Source organism: Rhinoderma darwinii, unplaced genomic scaffold, assembly GCF_050947455.1.
Source record: "Rhinoderma darwinii isolate aRhiDar2 unplaced genomic scaffold, aRhiDar2.hap1 Scaffold_4321, whole genome shotgun sequence".
In the NCBI taxonomy this organism is placed as follows: domain Eukaryota; kingdom Metazoa; phylum Chordata; class Amphibia; order Anura; family Rhinodermatidae; genus Rhinoderma; species Rhinoderma darwinii.
Window position 1 is genome coordinate 52,555 of NW_027463831.1, and position 22,076 is coordinate 74,630.

At 45.5% G+C, this 22,076-nt stretch overlaps 18 non-coding genes across 18 annotated transcripts; 10 read left to right on the forward strand and 8 right to left on the reverse strand.

The window, feature by feature from the left end:
• Window positions 1-133: 133 nt before the first annotated feature.
• On the forward strand, window positions 134-219 carry TRNAY-GUA (transfer RNA tyrosine (anticodon GUA)). Its single transcript is given in 2 exon segments — window positions 134-170; window positions 184-219. It is a non-coding gene; the product is annotated as a tRNA-Tyr (tRNA).
• Window positions 220-1,859: 1,640 nt separating this feature from the next.
• On the forward strand, window positions 1,860-1,945 carry TRNAY-GUA (transfer RNA tyrosine (anticodon GUA)). The gene is given in 2 exon segments: window positions 1,860-1,896; window positions 1,910-1,945. It is a non-coding gene; the product is annotated as a tRNA-Tyr (tRNA).
• Window positions 1,946-5,300: 3,355 nt separating this feature from the next.
• TRNAY-GUA (transfer RNA tyrosine (anticodon GUA)) lies at window positions 5,301-5,386 on the forward strand. Its single transcript is given in 2 exon segments — window positions 5,301-5,337; window positions 5,351-5,386. It is a non-coding gene; the product is annotated as a tRNA-Tyr (tRNA).
• Window positions 5,387-5,953: 567 nt separating this feature from the next.
• TRNAN-GUU (transfer RNA asparagine (anticodon GUU)) lies at window positions 5,954-6,027 on the reverse strand. Its single transcript has one exon. It is a non-coding gene; the product is annotated as a tRNA-Asn (tRNA).
• A 2,745-nt stretch (window positions 6,028-8,772) lies between these two features.
• Window positions 8,773-8,858, forward strand: TRNAY-GUA (transfer RNA tyrosine (anticodon GUA)). Its single transcript is given in 2 exon segments — window positions 8,773-8,809; window positions 8,823-8,858. It is a non-coding gene; the product is annotated as a tRNA-Tyr (tRNA).
• Window positions 8,859-9,425: 567 nt separating this feature from the next.
• On the reverse strand, window positions 9,426-9,499 carry TRNAN-GUU (transfer RNA asparagine (anticodon GUU)). The gene has a single exon. It is a non-coding gene; the product is annotated as a tRNA-Asn (tRNA).
• Window positions 9,500-12,245: 2,746 nt separating this feature from the next.
• Window positions 12,246-12,331, forward strand: TRNAY-GUA (transfer RNA tyrosine (anticodon GUA)). Its single transcript is given in 2 exon segments — window positions 12,246-12,282; window positions 12,296-12,331. It is a non-coding gene; the product is annotated as a tRNA-Tyr (tRNA).
• A 567-nt stretch (window positions 12,332-12,898) lies between these two features.
• On the reverse strand, window positions 12,899-12,972 carry TRNAN-GUU (transfer RNA asparagine (anticodon GUU)). Its single transcript has one exon. It is a non-coding gene; the product is annotated as a tRNA-Asn (tRNA).
• Window positions 12,973-14,003: 1,031 nt separating this feature from the next.
• TRNAY-GUA (transfer RNA tyrosine (anticodon GUA)) lies at window positions 14,004-14,089 on the forward strand. The gene is given in 2 exon segments: window positions 14,004-14,040; window positions 14,054-14,089. It is a non-coding gene; the product is annotated as a tRNA-Tyr (tRNA).
• A 567-nt stretch (window positions 14,090-14,656) lies between these two features.
• TRNAN-GUU (transfer RNA asparagine (anticodon GUU)) lies at window positions 14,657-14,730 on the reverse strand. Its single transcript has one exon. It is a non-coding gene; the product is annotated as a tRNA-Asn (tRNA).
• A 1,031-nt stretch (window positions 14,731-15,761) lies between these two features.
• On the forward strand, window positions 15,762-15,847 carry TRNAY-GUA (transfer RNA tyrosine (anticodon GUA)). Its single transcript is given in 2 exon segments — window positions 15,762-15,798; window positions 15,812-15,847. It is a non-coding gene; the product is annotated as a tRNA-Tyr (tRNA).
• A 567-nt stretch (window positions 15,848-16,414) lies between these two features.
• Window positions 16,415-16,488, reverse strand: TRNAN-GUU (transfer RNA asparagine (anticodon GUU)). The gene has a single exon. It is a non-coding gene; the product is annotated as a tRNA-Asn (tRNA).
• A 1,039-nt stretch (window positions 16,489-17,527) lies between these two features.
• Window positions 17,528-17,613, forward strand: TRNAY-GUA (transfer RNA tyrosine (anticodon GUA)). Its single transcript is given in 2 exon segments — window positions 17,528-17,564; window positions 17,578-17,613. It is a non-coding gene; the product is annotated as a tRNA-Tyr (tRNA).
• A 567-nt stretch (window positions 17,614-18,180) lies between these two features.
• Window positions 18,181-18,254, reverse strand: TRNAN-GUU (transfer RNA asparagine (anticodon GUU)). Its single transcript has one exon. It is a non-coding gene; the product is annotated as a tRNA-Asn (tRNA).
• Window positions 18,255-19,293: 1,039 nt separating this feature from the next.
• TRNAY-GUA (transfer RNA tyrosine (anticodon GUA)) lies at window positions 19,294-19,379 on the forward strand. The gene is given in 2 exon segments: window positions 19,294-19,330; window positions 19,344-19,379. It is a non-coding gene; the product is annotated as a tRNA-Tyr (tRNA).
• Window positions 19,380-19,946: 567 nt separating this feature from the next.
• Window positions 19,947-20,020, reverse strand: TRNAN-GUU (transfer RNA asparagine (anticodon GUU)). Its single transcript has one exon. It is a non-coding gene; the product is annotated as a tRNA-Asn (tRNA).
• A 1,031-nt stretch (window positions 20,021-21,051) lies between these two features.
• TRNAY-GUA (transfer RNA tyrosine (anticodon GUA)) lies at window positions 21,052-21,137 on the forward strand. The gene is given in 2 exon segments: window positions 21,052-21,088; window positions 21,102-21,137. It is a non-coding gene; the product is annotated as a tRNA-Tyr (tRNA).
• A 567-nt stretch (window positions 21,138-21,704) lies between these two features.
• On the reverse strand, window positions 21,705-21,778 carry TRNAN-GUU (transfer RNA asparagine (anticodon GUU)). The gene has a single exon. It is a non-coding gene; the product is annotated as a tRNA-Asn (tRNA).
• Between the last annotated feature and the right edge of the window lie 298 nt (window positions 21,779-22,076).

Below are 22,076 nucleotides of genomic sequence, written 5' to 3' on the forward strand. Positions count from 1 at the left end.
CGGGATCGACGCCCGTATTCTCCAAAGTTTTGGTTTGCCGAGTTTTTCAAAGAGCGGGACAATTCTCCTCTGTTTCCCTACTCATGTAACTCATTTGCAAGCTTAGGAAGCACCCGACAACCAGCTCGGCAAGCCTTCGATAGCTCAGCTGGTAGAGCGGAGGACTGTAGTAGAAAATCAGCAATCCTTAGGTCGCTGGTTCAATTCCGGCTCGAAGGAACTTTTGTTAGTCTCATAGATGATGTTTCAACCTGTCGACAAATGCTCTCCCGGTGCCCTCGTCTTCTATCTATTTTCAGAGGGGTCTCTTGTTTGTGTTGGGTATTTGAAATGGGCATCCGACCGAAACTCTCAGTTGAGAGCCACAGTAGGACTTTCTGTAACTCTGACATGCAACTGAAACAAAAAGAGGGTACAATCATCCCTGGGTGGGCTTGAACCACCAACCTTTTGGTTATCAGACAAAAAAAAGTTTTCACAACCTTCAAGCTTTGCTTGAACCTCCCAGTTTCTCATGTCATGTGTCATCTTCTTTGAAACAGAGTGGCGCATGGAAAGACATTTAGGCCCACAACCAAAGAGGGCCAAAGGCTCTGGACCATTCTTTCTACATTGCAACTATGTCATCCAAATCACTGGGATTTTTTTCTCTTCTCAAAATTTTTCACACTGTACATGTTGAAATGGTCTTACAACCGGTGCCCTCCTCTTCTGGCCGAAACTTTAAGTTGAGAGGCACCATAGGATTTTCTGTAACATGCAACTTGAACCACCAACCTTCCGGTTAACAGCCGAACGCGCTAACCAATTGCGCCACAGAGACAACCACGCTCCCCCACTTTGATTAAAGTCGTAAAAAAGCCACAACATGGTAAATGGAGTATGTTTCTTAGAGGACCTTCTGATCAACACAATAAAAAGAAGAGAATGATAAAACATAACAACTGCGTGGAACTACAGCCGCCAACAAATGGACAATTGCAACACAGAGATGGCCTCCACATTAGCGTCTTAACAACAGTCAGCGGGTAAAAGGCTACCCCTCTCTTTTGGAGGTATGGCAGCAGAGTGGCGCAGCGGAAGCGTGCTGGGCCCATAACCCAGAGGTCGATGGATCGAAACCATCCTCTGCTAAGTGCTCTCTTTTACTCACGCCCCCTGTTACAATTTGGCCATTATCCCCGGTCGGAATCACATGTTTTTCTCGTAAAAATAGAATAGAGACCCCCGATCCCTGACCATCTCATTTTCACGACCTTCAGACTATGCTTTTTATACACGCAACCTCCCAGTTTCTCATGCCACATGTTTTCGCCTTTGCAACAAAGTGGCACAGGCAAAGGCTTTTGGGCCCACAACCAAATGGGCCATTGGATCTAGACCATCTTTTCTACGTTGCGACTTTCTTATTTAAATCATTCTGATTTCTTTTCTCTTCCCACAATTCTTCACTCTGTACACTAACGACTCACCTATACTTTTACACCACCCGGCACCCTGTAAGCTCCACGCTCCTTCTGCTTTTACGGGAGAAAGACATCCACACTTAAAAAAAAAAAAAAAAAAAAAAAAAAAAGCTTAAAGCTACAGGTTGAAAAGTATGTGATGATCACAATTGTGGTGAATCAGGCACCCCAACATGGAAACCAGCATGGACCCCAACATGGACTGCCAGAAGGGGGATTAGCTCAAATGGTAGAGCGCTCGCTTAGCATGCGAGAGGTAACGGGATCGACGCCCGTATTCTCCAAAGTTTTGGTTTGCCGAGTTTTTCAAAGAGCGGGACAATTCTCCTCTGTTTCCCTACTCATGTAACTCATTTGCAAGCTTAGGAAGCACCCGACAACCAGCTCGGCAAGCCTTCGATAGCTCAGCTGGTAGAGCGGAGGACTGTAGTAGAAAATCAGCAATCCTTAGGTCGCTGGTTCAATTCCGGCTCGAAGGAACTTTTGTTAGTCTCATAGATGATGTTTCAACCTGTCGACAAATGCTCTCCCGGTGCCCTCGTCTTCTATCTATTTTCAGAGGGGTCTCTTGTTTGTGTTGGGTATTTGAAATGGGCATCCGACCGAAACTCTCAGTTGAGAGCCACAGTAGGACTTTCTGTAACTCTGACATGCAACTGAAACAAAAAGAGGGTACAATCATCCCTGGGTGGGCTTGAACCACCAACCTTTTGGTTATCAGACAAAAAAAAGTTTTCACAACCTTCAAGCTTTGCTTGAACCTCCCAGTTTCTCATGTCATGTGTCATCTTCTTTGAAACAGAGTGGCGCATGGAAAGACATTTAGGCCCACAACCAAAGAGGGCCAAAGGCTCTGGACCATTCTTTCTACATTGCAACTATGTCATCCAAATCACTGGGATTTTTTTCTCTTCTCAAAATTTTTCACACTGTACATGTTGAAATGGTCTTACAACCGGTGCCCTCCTCTTCTGGCCGAAACTTTAAGTTGAGAGGCACCATAGGATTTTCTGTAACACCAACTTGAACCACCAACCTTCCGGTTAACAGCCGAACGCGCTAACCAATTGCGCCACAGAGACAACCACGCTCCCCCACTTTGATTAAAGTCGTAAAAAAGCCACAACATGGTAAATGGAGTATGTTTCTTAGAGGACCTTCTGATCAACACAATAAAAAGAAGAGAATGATAAAACATAACAACTGCGTGGAACTACAGCCGCCAACAAATGGACAATTGCAACACAGAGATGGCCTCCACATTAGCGTCTTAACAACAGTCAGCGGGTAAAAGGCTACCCCTCTCTTTTGGAGGTATGGCAGCAGAGTGGCGCAGCGGAAGCGTGCTGGGCCCATAACCCAGAGGTCGATGGATCGAAACCATCCTCTGCTAAGTGCTCTCTTTTACTCACGCCCCCTGTTACAATTTGGCCATTATCCCCGGTCGGAATCACATGTTTTTCTCGTAAAAATAGAATAGAGACCCCCGATCCCTGACCATCTCATTTTCACGACCTTCAGACTATGCTTTTTATACACGCAACCTCCCAGTTTCTCATGCCACATGTTTTCGCCTTTGCAACAAAGTGGCACAGGCAAAGGCTTTTGGGCCCACAACCAAATGGGCCATTGGATCTAGACCATCTTTTCTACGTTGCGACTTTCTTATTTAAATCATTCTGATTTCTTTTCTCTTCCCACAATTCTTCACTCTGTACACTAACGACTCACCTATACTTTTACACCACCCGGCACCCTGTAAGCTCCACGCTCCTTCTGCTTTTACGGGAGAAAGACATCCACACTTAAAAAAAAAAAAAAAAAAAAAAAAAAAAAGCTTAAAGCTACAGGTTGAAAAGTATGTGATGATCACAATTGTGGTGAATCAGGCACCCCAACATGGAAACCAGCATGGACCCCAACATGGACTGCCAGAAGGGGGATTAGCTCAAATGGTAGAGCGCTCGCTTAGCATGCGAGAGGTAACGGGATCGACGCCCGTATTCTCCAAAGTTTTGGTTTGCCGAGTTTTTCAAAGAGCGGGACAATTCTCCTCTGTTTCCCTACTCATGTAACTCATTTGCAAGCTTAGGAAGCACCCGACAACCAGCTCGGCAAGCCTTCGATAGCTCAGCTGGTAGAGCGGAGAACTGTAGTAGAAAATCAGCAATCCTTAGGTCGCTGGTTCAATTCCGGCTCGAAGGAACTTTTGTTAGTCTCATAGATGATGTTTCAACCTGTCGACAAATGCTCTCCCGGTGCCCTCGTCTTCTATCTATTTTCAGAGGGGTCTCTTGTTTGTGTTGGGTATTTGAAATGGGCATCCGACCGAAACTCTCAGTTGAGAGCCACAGTAGGACTTTCTGTAACTCTGACATGCAACTGAAACAAAAAGAGGGTACAATCATCCCTGGGTGGGCTTGAACCACCAACCTTTTGGTTATCAGACAAAAAAAAGTTTTCACAACCTTTGCTTGAACCTCCCAGTTTCTCATGTCATGTGTCATCTTCTTTGAAACAGAGTGGCGCATGGAAAGACATTTAGGCCCACAACCAAAGAGGGCCAAAGGCTCTGGACCATTCTTTCTACATTGCAACTATGTCATCCAAATCACTGGGATTTTTTTCTCTTCTCAAAATTTTTCACACTGTACATGTTGAAATGGTCTTACAACCGGTGCCCTCCTCTTCTGGCCGAAACTTTAAGTTGAGAGGCACCATAGGATTTTCTGTAACATGCAACTTGAACCACCAACCTTCCGGTTAACAGTCGAACGCGCTAACCAATTGCGCCACAGAGACAACCACGCTCCCCCACTTTGATTAAAGTCGTAAAAAAGCCACAACATGGTAAATGGAGTATGTTTCTTAGAGGACCTTCTGATCAACACAATAAAAAGAAGAGAATGATAAAACATAACAACTGCGTGGAACTACAGCCGCCAACAAATGGACAATTGCAACACAGAGATGGCCTCCACATTAGCGTCTTAACAACAGTCAGCGGGTAAAAGGCTACCCCTCTCTTTTGGAGGTATGGCAGCAGAGTGGCGCAGCGGAAGCGTGCTGGGCCCATAACCCAGAGGTCGATGGATCGAAACCATCCTCTGCTAAGTGCTCTCTTTTACTCACGCCCCCTGTTACAATTTGGCCATTATCCCCGGTCGGAATCACATGTTTTTCTCGTAAAAATAGAATAGAGACCCCCGATCCCTGACCATCTCATTTTCACGACCTTCAGACTATGCTTTTTATACACGCAACCTCCCAGTTTCTCATGCCACATGTTTTCGCCTTTGCAACAAAGTGGCACAGGCAAAGGCTTTTGGGCCCACAACCAAATGGGCCATTGGATCTAGACCATCTTTTCTACGTTGCGACTTTCTTATTTAAATCATTCTGATTTCTTTTCTCTTCCCACAATTCTTCACTCTGTACACTAACGACTCACCTATACTTTTACACCACCCGGCACCCTGTAAGCTCCACGCTCCTTCTGCTTTTACGGGAGAAAGACATCCACACTTAAAAAAAAAAAAAAAAAAAAAAAAGCTTAAAGCTACAGGTTGAAAAGTATGTGATGATCACAATTGTGGTGAATCAGGCACCCCAACATGGAAACCAGCATGGACCCCAACATGGACTGCCAGAAGGGGGATTAGCTCAAATGGTAGAGCGCTCGCTTAGCATGCGAGAGGTAACGGGATCGACGCCCGTATTCTCCAAAGTTTTGGTTTGCCGAGTTTTTCAAAGAGCGGGACAATTCTCCTCTGTTTCCCTACTCATGTAACTCATTTGCAAGCTTAGGAAGCACCCGACAACCAGCTCGGCAAGCCTTCGATAGCTCAGCTGGTAGAGCGGAGGACTGTAGTAGAAAATCAGCAATCCTTAGGTCGCTGGTTCAATTCCGGCTCGAAGGAACTTTTGTTAGTCTCATAGATGATGTTTCAACCTGTCGACAAATGCTCTCCCGGTGCCCTCGTCTTCTATCTATTTTCAGAGGGGTCTCTTGTTTGTGTTGGGTATTTGAAATGGGCATCCGACCGAAACTCTCAGTTGAGAGCCACAGTAGGACTTTCTGTAACTCTGACATGCAACTGAAACAAAAAGAGGGTACAATCATCCCTGGGTGGGCTTGAACCACCAACCTTTTGGTTATCAGACAAAAAAAAGTTTTCACAACCTTCAAGCTTTGCTTGAACCTCCCAGTTTCTCATGTCATGTGTCATCTTCTTTGAAACAGAGTGGCGCATGGAAAGACATTTAGGCCCACAACCAAAGAGGGCCAAAGGCTCTGGACCATTCTTTCTACATTGCAACTATGTCATCCAAATCACTGGGATTTTTTTCTCTTCTCAAAATTTTTCACACTGTACATGTTGAAATGGTCTTACAACCGGTGCCCTCCTCTTCTGGCCGAAACTTTAAGTTGAGAGGCACCATAGGATTTTCTGTAACATGCAACTGAGACAAAAAGAGGACACTGCCGTCCCTGGGTGGGCTTGAACCACCAACCTTCCGGTTAACAGCCGAACGCGCTAACCAATTGCGCCACAGAGACAACCACGCTCCCCCACTTTGATTAAAGTCGTAAAAAAGCCACAACATGGTAAATGGAGTATGTTTCTTAGAGGACCTTCTGATCAACACAATAAAAAGAAGAGAATGATAAAACATAACAACTGCGTGGAACTACAGCCGCCAACAAATGGACAATTGCAACACAGAGATGGCCTCCACATTAGCGTCTTAACAACAGTCAGCGGGTAAAAGGCTACCCCTCTCTTTTGGAGGTATGGCAGCAGAGTGGCGCAGCAGAAGCGTGCTGGGCCCATTACCCAGAGGTCGATGGATCGAAACCATCCTCTGCTAAGTGCTCTCTTTTACTCACGCCCCCTGTTACAATTTGGCCATTATCCCCGGTCGGAATCACATGTTTTTCTCGTAAAAATAGAATAGAGACCCCCGATCCCTGACCATCTCATTTTCACGACCTTCAGACTATGCTTTTTATACACGCAACCTCCCAGTTTCTCATGCCACATGTTTTCGCCTTTGCAACAAAGTGGCACAGGCAAAGGCTTTTGGGCCCACAACCAAATGGGCCATTGGATCTAGACCATCTTTTCTACGTTGCAACTTTCTTATTTAAATCATTCTGATTTCTTTTCTCTTCCCACAATTCTTCACTCTGTACACTAACGACTCACCTATACTTTTACACCACCCGGCACCCTGTAAGCTCCACGCTCCTTCTGCTTTTACGGGAGAAAGACATCCACACTTAAAAAAAAAAAAAAAAAAAAAAAGCTTAAAGCTACAGGTTGAAAAGTATGTGATGATCACAATTGTGGTGAATCAGGCACCCCAACATGGAAACCAGCATGGACCCCAACATGGACTGCCAGAAGGGGGATTAGCTCAAATGGTAGAGCGCTCGCTTAGCATGCGAGAGGTAACGGGATCGACGCCCGTATTCTCCAAAGTTTTGGTTTGCCGAGTTTTTCAAAGAGCGGGACAATTCTCCTCTGTTTCCCTACTCATGTAACTCATTTGCAAGCTTAGGAAGCACCCGACAACCAGCTCGGCAAGCCTTCGATAGCTCAGCTGGTAGAGCGGAGAACTGTAGTAGAAAATCAGCAATCCTTAGGTCGCTGGTTCAATTCCGGCTCGAAGGAACTTTTGTTAGTCTCATAGATGATGTTTCAACCTGTCGACAAATGCTCTCCCGGTGCCCTCGTCTTCTATCTATTTTCAGAGGGGTCTCTTGTTTGTGTTGGGTATTTGAAATGGGCATCCGACCGAAACTCTCAGTTGAGAGCCACAGTAGGACTTTCTGTAACTCTGACATGCAACTGAAACAAAAAGAGGGTACAATCATCCCTGGGTGGGCTTGAACCACCAACCTTTTGGTTATCAGACAAAAAAAAGTTTTCACAACCTTTGCTTGAACCTCCCAGTTTCTCATGTCATGTGTCATCTTCTTTGAAACAGAGTGGCGCATGGAAAGACATTTAGGCCCACAACCAAAGAGGGCCAAAGGCTCTGGACCATTCTTTCTACATTGCAACTATGTCATCCAAATCACTGGGATTTTTTTCTCTTCTCAAAATTTTTCACACTGTACATGTTGAAATGGTCTTACAACCGGTGCCCTCCTCTTCTGGCCGAAACTTTAAGTTGAGAGGCACCATAGGATTTTCTGTAACATGCAACTTGAACCACCAACCTTCCGGTTAACAGTCGAACGCGCTAACCAATTGCGCCACAGAGACAACCACGCTCCCCCACTTTGATTAAAGTCGTAAAAAAGCCACAACATGGTAAATGGAGTATGTTTCTTAGAGGACCTTCTGATCAACACAATAAAAAGAAGAGAATGATAAAACATAACAACTGCGTGGAACTACAGCCGCCAACAAATGGACAATTGCAACACAGAGATGGCCTCCACATTAGCGTCTTAACAACAGTCAGCGGGTAAAAGGCTACCCCTCTCTTTTGGAGGTATGGCAGCAGAGTGGCGCAGCGGAAGCGTGCTGGGCCCATAACCCAGAGGTCGATGGATCGAAACCATCCTCTGCTAAGTGCTCTCTTTTACTCACGCCCCCTGTTACAATTTGGCCATTATCCCCGGTCGGAATCACATGTTTTTCTCGTAAAAATAGAATAGAGACCCCCGATCCCTGACCATCTCATTTTCACGACCTTCAGACTATGCTTTTTATACACGCAACCTCCCAGTTTCTCATGCCACATGTTTTCGCCTTTGCAACAAAGTGGCACAGGCAAAGGCTTTTGGGCCCACAACCAAATGGGCCATTGGATCTAGACCATCTTTTCTACGTTGCGACTTTCTTATTTAAATCATTCTGATTTCTTTTCTCTTCCCACAATTCTTCACTCTGTACACTAACGACTCACCTATACTTTTACACCACCCGGCACCCTGTAAGCTCCACGCTCCTTCTGCTTTTACGGGAGAAAGACATCCACACTTAAAAAAAAAAAAAAAAAAAAAAAGCTTAAAGCTACAGGTTGAAAAGTATGTGATGATCACAATTGTGGTGAATCAGGCACCCCAACATGGAAACCAGCATGGACCCCAACATGGACTGCCAGAAGGGGGATTAGCTCAAATGGTAGAGCGCTCGCTTAGCATGCGAGAGGTAACGGGATCGACGCCCGTATTCTCCAAAGTTTTGGTTTGCCGAGTTTTTCAAAGAGCGGGACAATTCTCCTCTGTTTCCCTACTCATGTAACTCATTTGCAAGCTTAGGAAGCACCCGACAACCAGCTCGGCAAGCCTTCGATAGCTCAGCTGGTAGAGCGGAGGACTGTAGTAGAAAATCAGCAATCCTTAGGTCGCTGGTTCAATTCCGGCTCGAAGGAACTTTTGTTAGTCTCATAGATGATGTTTCAACCTGTCGACAAATGCTCTCCCGGTGCCCTCGTCTTCTATCTATTTTCAGAGGGGTCTCTTGTTTGTGTTGGGTATTTGAAATGGGCATCCGACCGAAACTCTCAGTTGAGAGCCACAGTAGGACTTTCTGTAACTCTGACATGCAACTGAAACAAAAAGAGGGTACAATCATCCCTGGGTGGGCTTGAACCACCAACCTTTTGGTTATCAGACAAAAAAAAGTTTTCACAACCTTCAAGCTTTGCTTGAACCTCCCAGTTTCTCATGTCATGTGTCATCTTCTTTGAAACAGAGTGGCGCATGGAAAGACATTTAGGCCCACAACCAAAGAGGGCCAAAGGCTCTGGACCATTCTTTCTACATTGCAACTATGTCATCCAAATCACTGGGATTTTTTTCTCTTCTCAAAATTTTTCACACTGTACATGTTGAAATGGTCTTACAACCGGTGCCCTCCTCTTCTGGCCGAAACTTTAAGTTGAGAGGCACCATAGGATTTTCTGTAACATGCAACTGAGACAAAAAGAGGACACTGCCGTCCCTGGGTGGGCTTGAACCACCAACCTTCCGGTTAACAGCCGAACGCGCTAACCAATTGCGCCACAGAGACAACCACGCTCCCCCACTTTGATTAAAGTCGTAAAAAAGCCACAACATGGTAAATGGAGTATGTTTCTTAGAGGACCTTCTGATCAACACAATAAAAAGAAGAGAATGATAAAACATAACAACTGCGTGGAACTACAGCCGCCAACAAATGGACAATTGCAACACAGAGATGGCCTCCACATTAGCGTCTTAACAACAGTCAGCGGGTAAAAGGCTACCCCTCTCTTTTGGAGGTATGGCAGCAGAGTGGCGCAGCAGAAGCGTGCTGGGCCCATTACCCAGAGGTCGATGGATCGAAACCATCCTCTGCTAAGTGCTCTCTTTTACTCACGCCCCCTGTTACAATTTGGCCATTATCCCCGGTCGGAATCACATGTTTTTCTCGTAAAAATAGAATAGAGACCCCCGATCCCTGACCATCTCATTTTCACGACCTTCAGACTATGCTTTTTATACACGCAACCTCCCAGTTTCTCATGCCACATGTTTTCGCCTTTGCAACAAAGTGGCACAGGCAAAGGCTTTTGGGCCCACAACCAAATGGGCCATTGGATCTAGACCATCTTTTCTACGTTGCAACTTTCTTATTTAAATCATTCTGATTTCTTTTCTCTTCCCACAATTCTTCACTCTGTACACTAACGACTCACCTATACTTTTACACCACCCGGCACCCTGTAAGCTCCACGCTCCTTCTGCTTTTACGGGAGAAAGACATCCACACTTAAAAAAAAAAAAAAAAAAAAAAAGCTTAAAGCTACAGGTTGAAAAGTATGTGATGATCACAATTGTGGTGAATCAGGCACCCCAACATGGAAACCAGCATGGACCCCAACATGGACTGCCAGAAGGGGGATTAGCTCAAATGGTAGAGCGCTCGCTTAGCATGCGAGAGGTAACGGGATCGACGCCCGTATTCTCCAAAGTTTTGGTTTGCCGAGTTTTTCAAAGAGCGGGACAATTCTCCTCTGTTTCCCTACTCATGTAACTCATTTGCAAGCTTAGGAAGCACCCGACAACCAGCTCGGCAAGCCTTCGATAGCTCAGCTGGTAGAGCGGAGAACTGTAGTAGAAAATCAGCAATCCTTAGGTCGCTGGTTCAATTCCGGCTCGAAGGAACTTTTGTTAGTCTCATAGATGATGTTTCAACCTGTCGACAAATGCTCTCCCGGTGCCCTCGTCTTCTATCTATTTTCAGAGGGGTCTCTTGTTTGTGTTGGGTATTTGAAATGGGCATCCGACCGAAACTCTCAGTTGAGAGCCACAGTAGGACTTTCTGTAACTCTGACATGCAACTGAAACAAAAAGAGGGTACAATCATCCCTGGGTGGGCTTGAACCACCAACCTTTTGGTTATCAGACAAAAAAAAGTTTTCACAACCTTTGCTTGAACCTCCCAGTTTCTCATGTCATGTGTCATCTTCTTTGAAACAGAGTGGCGCATGGAAAGACATTTAGGCCCACAACCAAAGAGGGCCAAAGGCTCTGGACCATTCTTTCTACATTGCAACTATGTCATCCAAATCACTGGGATTTTTTTCTCTTCTCAAAATTTTTCACACTGTACATGTTGAAATGGTCTTACAACCGGTGCCCTCCTCTTCTGGCCGAAACTTTAAGTTGAGAGGCACCATAGGATTTTCTGTAACATGCAACTTGAACCACCAACCTTCCGGTTAACAGTCGAACGCGCTAACCAATTGCGCCACAGAGACAACCACGCTCCCCCACTTTGATTAAAGTCGTAAAAAAGCCACAACATGGTAAATGGAGTATGTTTCTTAGAGGACCTTCTGATCAACACAATAAAAAGAAGAGAATGATAAAACATAACAACTGCGTGGAACTACAGCCGCCAACAAATGGACAATTGCAACACAGAGATGGCCTCCACATTAGCGTCTTAACAACAGTCAGCGGGTAAAAGGCTACCCCTCTCTTTTGGAGGTATGGCAGCAGAGTGGCGCAGCGGAAGCGTGCTGGGCCCATAACCCAGAGGTCGATGGATCGAAACCATCCTCTGCTAAGTGCTCTCTTTTACTCACGCCCCCTGTTACAATTTGGCCATTATCCCCGGTCGGAATCACATGTTTTTCTCGTAAAAATAGAATAGAGACCCCCGATCCCTGACCATCTCATTTTCACGACCTTCAGACTATGCTTTTTATACACGCAACCTCCCAGTTTCTCATGCCACATGTTTTCGCCTTTGCAACAAAGTGGCACAGGCAAAGGCTTTTGGGCCCACAACCAAATGGGCCATTGGATCTAGACCATCTTTTCTACGTTGCGACTTTCTTATTTAAATCATTCTGATTTCTTTTCTCTTCCCACAATTCTTCACTCTGTACACTAACGACTCACCTATACTTTTACACCACCCGGCACCCTGTAAGCTCCACGCTCCTTCTGCTTTTACGGGAGAAAGACATCCACACTTAAAAAAAAAAAAAAAAAAAAAAAAGCTTAAAGCTACAGGTTGAAAAGTATGTGATGATCACAATTGTGGTGAATCAGGCACCCCAACATGGAAACCAGCATGGACCCCAACATGGACTGCCAGAAGGGGGATTAGCTCAAATGGTAGAGCGCTCGCTTAGCATGCGAGAGGTAACGGGATCGACGCCCGTATTCTCCAAAGTTTTGGTTTGCCGAGTTTTTCAAAGAGCGGGACAATTCTCCTCTGTTTCCCTACTCATGTAACTCATTTGCAAGCTTAGGAAGCACCCGACAACCAGCTCGGCAAGCCTTCGATAGCTCAGCTGGTAGAGCGGAGGACTGTAGTAGAAAATCAGCAATCCTTAGGTCGCTGGTTCAATTCCGGCTCGAAGGAACTTTTGTTAGTCTCATAGATGATGTTTCAACCTGTCGACAAATGCTCTCCCGGTGCCCTCGTCTTCTATCTATTTTCAGAGGGGTCTCTTGTTTGTGTTGGGTATTTGAAATGGGCATCCGACCGAAACTCTCAGTTGAGAGCCACAGTAGGACTTTCTGTAACTCTGACATGCAACTGAAACAAAAAGAGGGTACAATCATCCCTGGGTGGGCTTGAACCACCAACCTTTTGGTTATCAGACAAAAAAAAGTTTTCACAACCTTCAAGCTTTGCTTGAACCTCCCAGTTTCTCATGTCATGTGTCATCTTCTTTGAAACAGAGTGGCGCATGGAAAGACATTTAGGCCCACAACCAAAGAGGGCCAAAGGCTCTGGACCATTCTTTCTACATTGCAACTATGTCATCCAAATCACTGGGATTTTTTTCTCTTCTCAAAATTTTTCACACTGTACATGTTGAAATGGTCTTACAACCGGTGCCCTCCTCTTCTGGCCGAAACTTTAAGTTGAGAGGCACCATAGGATTTTCTGTAACATGCAACTGAGACAAAAAGAGGACACTGCCGTCCCTGGGTGGGCTTGAACCACCAACCTTCCGGTTAACAGCCGAACGCGCTAACCAATTGCGCCACAGAGACAACCACGCTCCCCCACTTTGATTAAAGTCGTAAAAAAGCCACAACATGGTAAATGGAGTATGTTTCTTAGAGGACCTTCTGATCAACACAATAAAAAGAAGAGAATGATAAAACATAACAACTGCGTGGAACTACAGCCGCCAACAAATGGACAATTGCAACACAGAGATGGCCTCCACATTAGCGTCTTAACAACAGTCAGCGGGTAAAAGGCTACCCCTCTCTTTTGGAGGTATGGCAGCAGAGTGGCGCAGCAGAAGCGTGCTGGGCCCATTACCCAGAGGTCGATGGATCGAAACCATCCTCTGCTAAGTGCTCTCTTTTACTCACGCCCCCTGTTACAATTTGGCCATTATCCCCGGTCGGAATCACATGTTTTTCTCGTAAAAATAGAATAGAGACCCCCGATCCCTGACCATCTCATTTTCACGACCTTCAGACTATGCTTTTTATACACGCAACCTCCCAGTTTCTCATGCCACATGTTTTCGCCTTTGCAACAAAGTGGCACAGGCAAAGGCTTTTGGGCCCACAACCAAATGGGCCATTGGATCTAGACCATCTTTTCTACGTTGCGACTTTCTTATTTAAATCATTCTGATTTCTTTTCTCTTCCCACAATTCTTCACTCTGTACACTAACGACTCACCTATACTTTTACACCACCCGGCACCCTGTAAGCTCCACGCTCCTTCTGCTTTTACGGGAGAAAGACATCCACACTTAAAAAAAAAAAAAAAAAAAAAAAGCTTAAAGCTACAGGTTGAAAAGTATGTGATGATCACAATTGTGGTGAATCAGGCACCCCAACATGGAAACCAGCATGGACCCCAACATGGACTGCCAGAAGGGGGATTAGCTCAAATGGTAGAGCGCTCGCTTAGCATGCGAGAGGTAACGGGATCGACGCCCGTATTCTCCAAAGTTTTGGTTTGCCGAGTTTTTCAAAGAGCGGGACAATTCTCCTCTGTTTCCCTACTCATGTAACTCATTTGCAAGCTTAGGAAGCACCCGACAACCAGCTCGGCAAGCCTTCGATAGCTCAGCTGGTAGAGCGGAGGACTGTAGTAGAAAATCAGCAATCCTTAGGTCGCTGGTTCAATTCCGGCTCGAAGGAACTTTTGTTAGTCTCATAGATGATGTTTCAACCTGTCGACAAATGCTCTCCCGGTGCCCTCGTCTTCTATCTATTTTCAGAGGGGTCTCTTGTTTGTGTTGGGTATTTGAAATGGGCATCCGACCGAAACTCTCAGTTGAGAGCCACAGTAGGACTTTCTGTAACTCTGACATGCAACTGAAACAAAAAGAGGGTACAATCATCCCTGGGTGGGCTTGAACCACCAACCTTTTGGTTATCAGACAAAAAAAAGTTTTCACAACCTTCAAGCTTTGCTTGAACCTCCCAGTTTCTCATGTCATGTGTCATCTTCTTTGAAACAGAGTGGCGCATGGAAAGACATTTAGGCCCACAACCAAAGAGGGCCAAAGGCTCTGGACCATTCTTTCTACATTGCAACTATGTCATCCAAATCACTGGGATTTTTTTCTCTTCTCAAAATTTTTCACACTGTACATGTTGAAATGGTCTTACAACCGGTGCCCTCCTCTTCTGGCCGAAACTTTAAGTTGAGAGGCACCATAGGATTTTCTGTAACATGCAACTGAGACAAAAAGAGGACACTGCCGTCCCTGGGTGGGCTTGAACCACCAACCTTCCGGTTAACAGCCGAACGCGCTAACCAATTGCGCCACAGAGACAACCACGCTCCCCCACTTTGATTAAAGTCGTAAAAAAGCCACAACATGGTAAATGGAGTATGTTTCTTAGAGGACCTTCTGATCAACACAATAAAAAGAAGAGAATGATAAAACATAACAACTGCGTGGAACTACAGCCGCCAACAAATGGACAATTGCAACACAGAGATGGCCTCCACATTAGCGTCTTAACAACAGTCAGCGGGTAAAAGGCTACCCCTCTCTTTTGGAGGTATGGCAGCAGAGTGGCGCAGCAGAAGCGTGCTGGGCCCATTACCCAGAGGTCGATGGATCGAAACCATCCTCTGCTAAGTGCTCTCTTTTACTCACGCCCCCTGTTACAATTTGGCCATTATCCCCGGTCGGAATCACATGTTTTTCTCGTAAAAATAGAATAGAGACCCCCGATCCCTGACCATCTCATTTTCACGACCTTCAGACTATGCTTTTTATACACGCAACCTCCCAGTTTCTCATGCCACATGTTTTCGCCTTTGCAACAAAGTGGCACAGGCAAAGGCTTTTGGGCCCACAACCAAATGGGCCATTGGATCTAGACCATCTTTTCTACGTTGCGACTTTCTTATTTAAATCATTCTGATTTCTTTTCTCTTCCCACAATTCTTCACTCTGTACACTAACGACTCACCTATACTTTTACACCACCCGGCACCCTGTAAGCTCCACGCTCCTTCTGCTTTTACGGGAGAAAGACATCCACACTTAAAAAAAAAAAAAAAAAAAAAAAGCTTAAAGCTACAGGTTGAAAAGTATGTGATGATCACAATTGTGGTGAATCAGGCACCCCAACATGGAAACCAGCATGGACCCCAACATGGACTGCCAGAAGGGGGATTAGCTCAAATGGTAGAGCGCTCGCTTAGCATGCGAGAGGTAACGGGATCGACGCCCGTATTCTCCAAAGTTTTGGTTTGCCGAGTTTTTCAAAGAGCGGGACAATTCTCCTCTGTTTCCCTACTCATGTAACTCATTTGCAAGCTTAGGAAGCACCCGACAACCAGCTCGGCAAGCCTTCGATAGCTCAGCTGGTAGAGCGGAGGACTGTAGTAGAAAATCAGCAATCCTTAGGTCGCTGGTTCAATTCCGGCTCGAAGGAACTTTTGTTAGTCTCATAGATGATGTTTCAACCTGTCGACAAATGCTCTCCCGGTGCCCTCGTCTTCTATCTATTTTCAGAGGGGTCTCTTGTTTGTGTTGGGTATTTGAAATGGGCATCCGACCGAAACTCTCAGTTGAGAGCCACAGTAGGACTTTCTGTAACTCTGACATGCAACTGAAACAAAAAGAGGGTACAATCATCCCTGGGTGGGCTTGAACCACCAACCTTTTGGTTATCAGACAAAAAAAAGTTTTCACAACCTTCAAGCTTTGCTTGAACCTCCCAGTTTCTCATGTCATGTGTCATCTTCTTTGAAACAGAGTGGCGCATGGAAAGACATTTAGGCCCACAACCAAAGAGGGCCAAAGGCTCTGGACCATTCTTTCTACATTGCAACTATGTCATCCAAATCACTGGGATTTTTTTCTCTTCTCAAAATTTTTCACACTGTACATGTTGAAATAGTCTTACAACCGGTGCCCTCCTCTTCTGGCCGAAACTTTAAGTTGAGAGGCACCATAGGATTTTCTGTAACATGCAACTGAGACAAAAAGAGGACACTGCCGTCCCTGGGTGGGCTTGAACCACCAACCTTCCGGTTAACAGCCGAACGCGCTAACCAATTGCGCCACAGAGACAACCACGCTCTGCCACTTTGATTAAAGTCGTAAAAAAGCCACAACATGGTAAATGGAGTATGTTTCTTAGAGGACCTTCTGATCAACACAATAAAAAGAAGAGAATGATAAAACATAACAACTGCGTGGAACTACAGCCGCCAACAAATGGACAATTGCAACACAGAGATGGCCTCCACATTAGCGTCTTAACAACAGTCAGCGGGTAATAGGCTACCCCTCTCTTTTGGAGGTATGGCAGCAGAGTGGCGCAGCGGAAGCGTGCTGGGCCCATAACCCAGAGGTCGATGCATCGAAACCATCCTCTGCTAAGTGCTCTCTTTTACTCACGCCCCCTGTTACAATTTGGCCATTATCCCCGGTCGGAATCACATGTTTTTCTCGTAAAAATAGAATAGAGACCCCCGATCCCTGACCATCTCATTTTCACGACCTTCAGACTATGCTTTTTATACACGCAACCTCCCAGTTTCTCATGCCACATGTTTTCGCCTTTGCAACAAAGTGGCACAGGCAAAGGCTTTTGGGCCCACAACCAAATGGGCCATTGGATCTAGACCATCTTTTCTACGTTGCGACTTTCTTATTTAAATCATTCTGATTTCTTTTCTCTTCCCACAATTCTTCACTCTGTACACTAACGACTCACCTATACTTTTACACCACCCGGCACCCTGTAAGCTCCACGCTCCTTCTGCTTTTACGGGAGAAAGACATCCACACTTAAATAAAAAAAAAAAAAAAAAAAAAAAAAAAGCTTAAAGCTACAGGTTGAAAAGTATGTGATGATCACAATTGTGGTGAATCAGGCACCCCAACATGGAAACCAGCATGGACCCCAACATGGACTCCCAGAAGGGGGATTAGCTCAAATGGTAGAGCGCTCGCTTAGCATGCGAGAGGTAACGGGATCGACGCCCGTATTCTCCAAAGTTTTGGTTTGCCGAGTTTTTCAAAGAGCGGGACAATTCGCCTCTGTTTCCCTACTCATGTAACTCATTTGCAAGCTTAGGAAGCACCCGACAACCAGCTCAGCAAGCCTTCGATAGCTCAGCTGGTAGAGCGGAGGACTGTAGTAGAAAATCAGCAATCCTTAGGTCGCTGGTTCAATTCCGGCTCGAAGGAACTTTTGTTAGTCTCATAGATGATGTTTCAACCTGTCGACAAATGCTCTCCCGGTGCCCTCGTCTTCTATCTATTTTCAGAGGGGTCTCTTGTTTGTGTTGGGTATTTGAAATGGGCATCCGACCGAAACTCTCAGTTGAGAGCCACAGTAGGACTTTCTGTAACTCTGACATGCAACTGAAACAAAAAGAGGGTACAATCATCCCTGGGTGGGCTTGAACCACCAACCTTTTGGTTATCAGACAAAAAAAAGTTTTCACAACCTTCAAGCTTTGCTTGAACCTCCCAGTTTCTCATGTCATGTGTCATCTTCTTTGAAACAGAGTGGCGCATGGAAAGACATTTAGGCCCACAACCAAAGAGGGCCAAAGGCTCTGGACCATTCTTTCTACATTGCAACTATGTCATCCAAATCACTGGGATTTTTTTCTCTTCTCAAAATTTTTCACACTGTACATGTTGAAATAGTCTTACAACCGGTGCCCTCCTCTTCTGGCCGAAACTTTAAGTTGAGAGGCACCATAGGATTTTCTGTAACATGCAACTGAGACAAAAAGAGGACACTGCCGTCCCTGGGTGGGCTTGAACCACCAACCTTCCGGTTAACAGCCGAACGCGCTAACCAATTGCGCCACAGAGACAACCACGCTCTGCCACTTTGATTAAAGTCGTAAAAAAGCCACAACATGGTAAATGGAGTATGTTTCTTAGAGGACCTTCTGATCAACACAATAAAAAGAAGAGAATGATAAAACATAACAACTGCGTGGAACTACAGCCGCCAACAAATGGACAATTGCAACACAGAGATGGCCTCCACATTAGCGTCTTAACAACAGTCAGCGGGTAATAGGCTACCCCTCTCTTTTGGAGGTATGGCAGCAGAGTGGCGCAGCGGAAGCGTGCTGGGCCCATAACCCAGAGGTCGATGCATCGAAACCATCCTCTGCTAAGTGCTCTCTTTTACTCACGCCCCCTGTTACAATTTGGCCATTATCCCCGGTCGGAATCACATGTTTTTCTCGTAAAAATAGAATAGAGACCCCCGATCCCTGACCATCTCATTTTCACGACCTTCAGACTATGCTTTTTATACACGCAACCTCCCAGTTTCTCATGCCACATGTTTTCGCCTTTGCAACAAAGTGGCACAGGCAAAGGCTTTTGGGCCCACAACCAAATGGGCCATTGGATCTAGACCATCTTTTCTACGTTGCGACTTTCTTATTTAAATCATTCTGATTTCTTTTCTCTTCCCACAATTCTTCACTCTGTACACTAACGACTCACCTATACTTTTACACCACCCGGCACCCTGTAAGCTCCACGCTCCTTCTGCTTTTACGGGAGAAAGACATCCACACTTAAATAAAAAAAAAAAAAAAAAAAAAAAAAAAGCTTAAAGCTACAGGTTGAAAAGTATGTGATGATCACAATTGTGGTGAATCAGGCACCCCAACATGGAAACCAGCATGGACCCCAACATGGACTCCCAGAAGGGGGATTAGCTCAAATGGTAGAGCGCTCGCTTAGCATGCGAGAGGTAACGGGATCGACGCCCGTATTCTCCAAAGTTTTGGTTTGCCGAGTTTTTCAAAGAGCGGGACAATTCGCCTCTGTTTCCCTACTCATGTAACTCATTTGCAAGCTTAGGAAGCACCCGACAACCAGCTCAGCAAGCCTTCGATAGCTCAGCTGGTAGAGCGGAGGACTGTAGTAGAAAATCAGCAATCCTTAGGTCGCTGGTTCAATTCCGGCTCGAAGGAACTTTTGTTAGTCTCATAGATGATGTTTCAACCTGTCGACAAATGCTCTCCCGGTGCCCTCGTCTTCTATCTATTTTCAGAGGGGTCTCTTGTTTGTGTTGGGTATTTGAAATGGGCATCCGACCGAAACTCTCAGTTGAGAGCCACAGTAGGACTTTCTGTAACTCTGACATGCAACTGAAACAAAAAGAGGGTACAATCATCCCTGGGTGGGCTTGAACCACCAACCTTTTGGTTATCAGACAAAAAAAAGTTTTCACAACCTTCAAGCTTTGCTTGAACCTCCCAGTTTCTCATGTCATGTGTCATCTTCTTTGAAACAGAGTGGCGCATGGAAAGACATTTAGGCCCACAACCAAAGAGGGCCAAAGGCTCTGGACCATTCTTTCTACATTGCAACTATGTCATCCAAATCACTGGGATTTTTTTCTCTTCTCAAAATTTTTCACACTGTACATGTTGAAATAGTCTTACAACCGGTGCCCTCCTCTTCTGGCCGAAACTTTAAGTTGAGAGGCACCATAGGATTTTCTGTAACATGCAACTGAGACAAAAAGAGGACACTGCCGTCCCTGGGTGGGCTTGAACCACCAACCTTCCGGTTAACAGCCGAACGCGCTAACCAATTGCGCCACAGAGACAACCACGCTCTGCCACTTTGATTAAAGTCGTAAAAAAGCCACAACATGGTAAATGGAGTATGTTTCTTAGAGGACCTTCTGATCAACACAATAAAAAGAAGAGAATGATAAAACATAACAACTGCGTGGAACTACAGCCGCCAACAAATGGACAATTGCAACACAGAGATGGCCTCCACATTAGCGTCTTAACAACAGTCAGCGGGTAATAGGCTACCCCTCTCTTTTGGAGGTATGGCAGCAGAGTGGCGCAGCGGAAGCGTGCTGGGCCCATAACCCAGAGGTCGATGCATCGAAACCATCCTCTGCTAAGTGCTCTCTTTTACTCACGCCCCCTGTTACAATTTGGCCATTATCCCCGGTCGGAATCACATGTTTTTCTCGTAAAAATAGAATAGAGACCCCCGATCCCTGACCATCTCATTTTCACGACCTTCAGACTATGCTTTTTATACACGCAACCTCCCAGTTTCTCATGCCACATGTTTTCGCCTTTGCAACAAAGTGGCACAGGCAAAGGCTTTTGGGCCCACAACCAAATGGGCCATTGGATCTAGACCATCTTTTCTACGTTGCGACTTTCTTATTTAAATCATTCTGATTTCTTTTCTCTTCCCACAATTCTTCACTCTGTACACTAACGACTCACCTATACTTTTACACCACCCGGCACCCTGTAAGCTCCACGCTCCTTCTGCTTTTACGGGAGAAAGACATCCACACTTAAATAAAAAAAAAAAAAAAAAAAGCTTAAAGCTACAGGTTGAAAAGTATGTGATGATCACAATTGTGGTGAATCAGGCACCCCAACATGGAAACCAGCATGGACCCCAACATGGACTGCCAGAAGGGGGATTAGCTCAAATGGTAGAGCGCTCGCTTAGCATGCGAGAGGTAACGGGATCGACGCCCGTATTCTCCAAAGTTTTGGTTTGCCGAGTTTTTCAAAGAGCGGGACAATTCTCCTCTGTTTCCCTACTCATGTAACTCATTTGCAAGCTTAGGAAGCACCCGACAACCAGCTCAGCAAGCCTTCGATAGCTCAGCTGGTAGAGCGGAGGACTGTAGTAGAAAATCAGCAATCCTTAGGTCGCTGGTTCAATTCCGGCTCGAAGGAACTTTTGTTAGTCTCATAGATGATGTTTCAACCTGTCGACAAATGCTCTCCCGGTGCCCTCGTCTTCTATCTATTTTCAGAGGGGTCTCTTGTTTGTGTTGGGTATTTGAAATGGGCATCCGACCGAAACTCTCAGTTGAGAGCCACAGTAGGACTTTCTGTAACTCTGACATGCAACTGAAACAAAAAGAGGGTACAATCATCCCTGGGTGGGCTTGAACCACCAACCTTTTGGTTATCAGACAAAAAAAAGTTTTCACAACCTTCAAGCTTTGCTTGAACCTCCCAGTTTCTCATGTCATGTGTCATCTTCTTTGAAACAGAGTGGCGCATGGAAAGACATTTAGGCCCACAACCAAAGAGGGCCAAAGGCTCTGGACCATTCTTTCTACATTGCAACTATGTCATCCAAATCACTGGGATTTTTTTCTCTTCTCAAAATTTTTCACACTGTACATGTTGAAATAGTCTTACAACCGGTGCCCTCCTCTTCTGGCCGAAACTTTAAGTTGAGAGGCACCATAGGATTTTCTGTAACATGCAACTGAGACAAAAAGAGGACACTGCCGTCCCTGGGTGGGCTTGAACCACCAACCTTCCGGTTAACAGCCGAACGCGCTAACCAATTGCGCCACAGAGACAACCACGCTCTGCCACTTTGATTAAAGTCGTAAAAAAGCCACAACATGGTAAATGGAGTATGTTTCTTAGAGGACCTTCTGATCAACACAATAAAAAGAAGAGAATGATAAAACATAACAACTGCGTGGAACTACAGCCGCCAACAAATGGACAATTGCAACACAGAGATGGCCTCCACATTAGCGTCTTAACAACAGTCAGCGGGTAATAGGCTACCCCTCTCTTTTGGAGGTATGGCAGCAGAGTGGCGCAGCGGAAGCGTGCTGGGCCCATAACCCAGAGGTCGATGCATCGAAA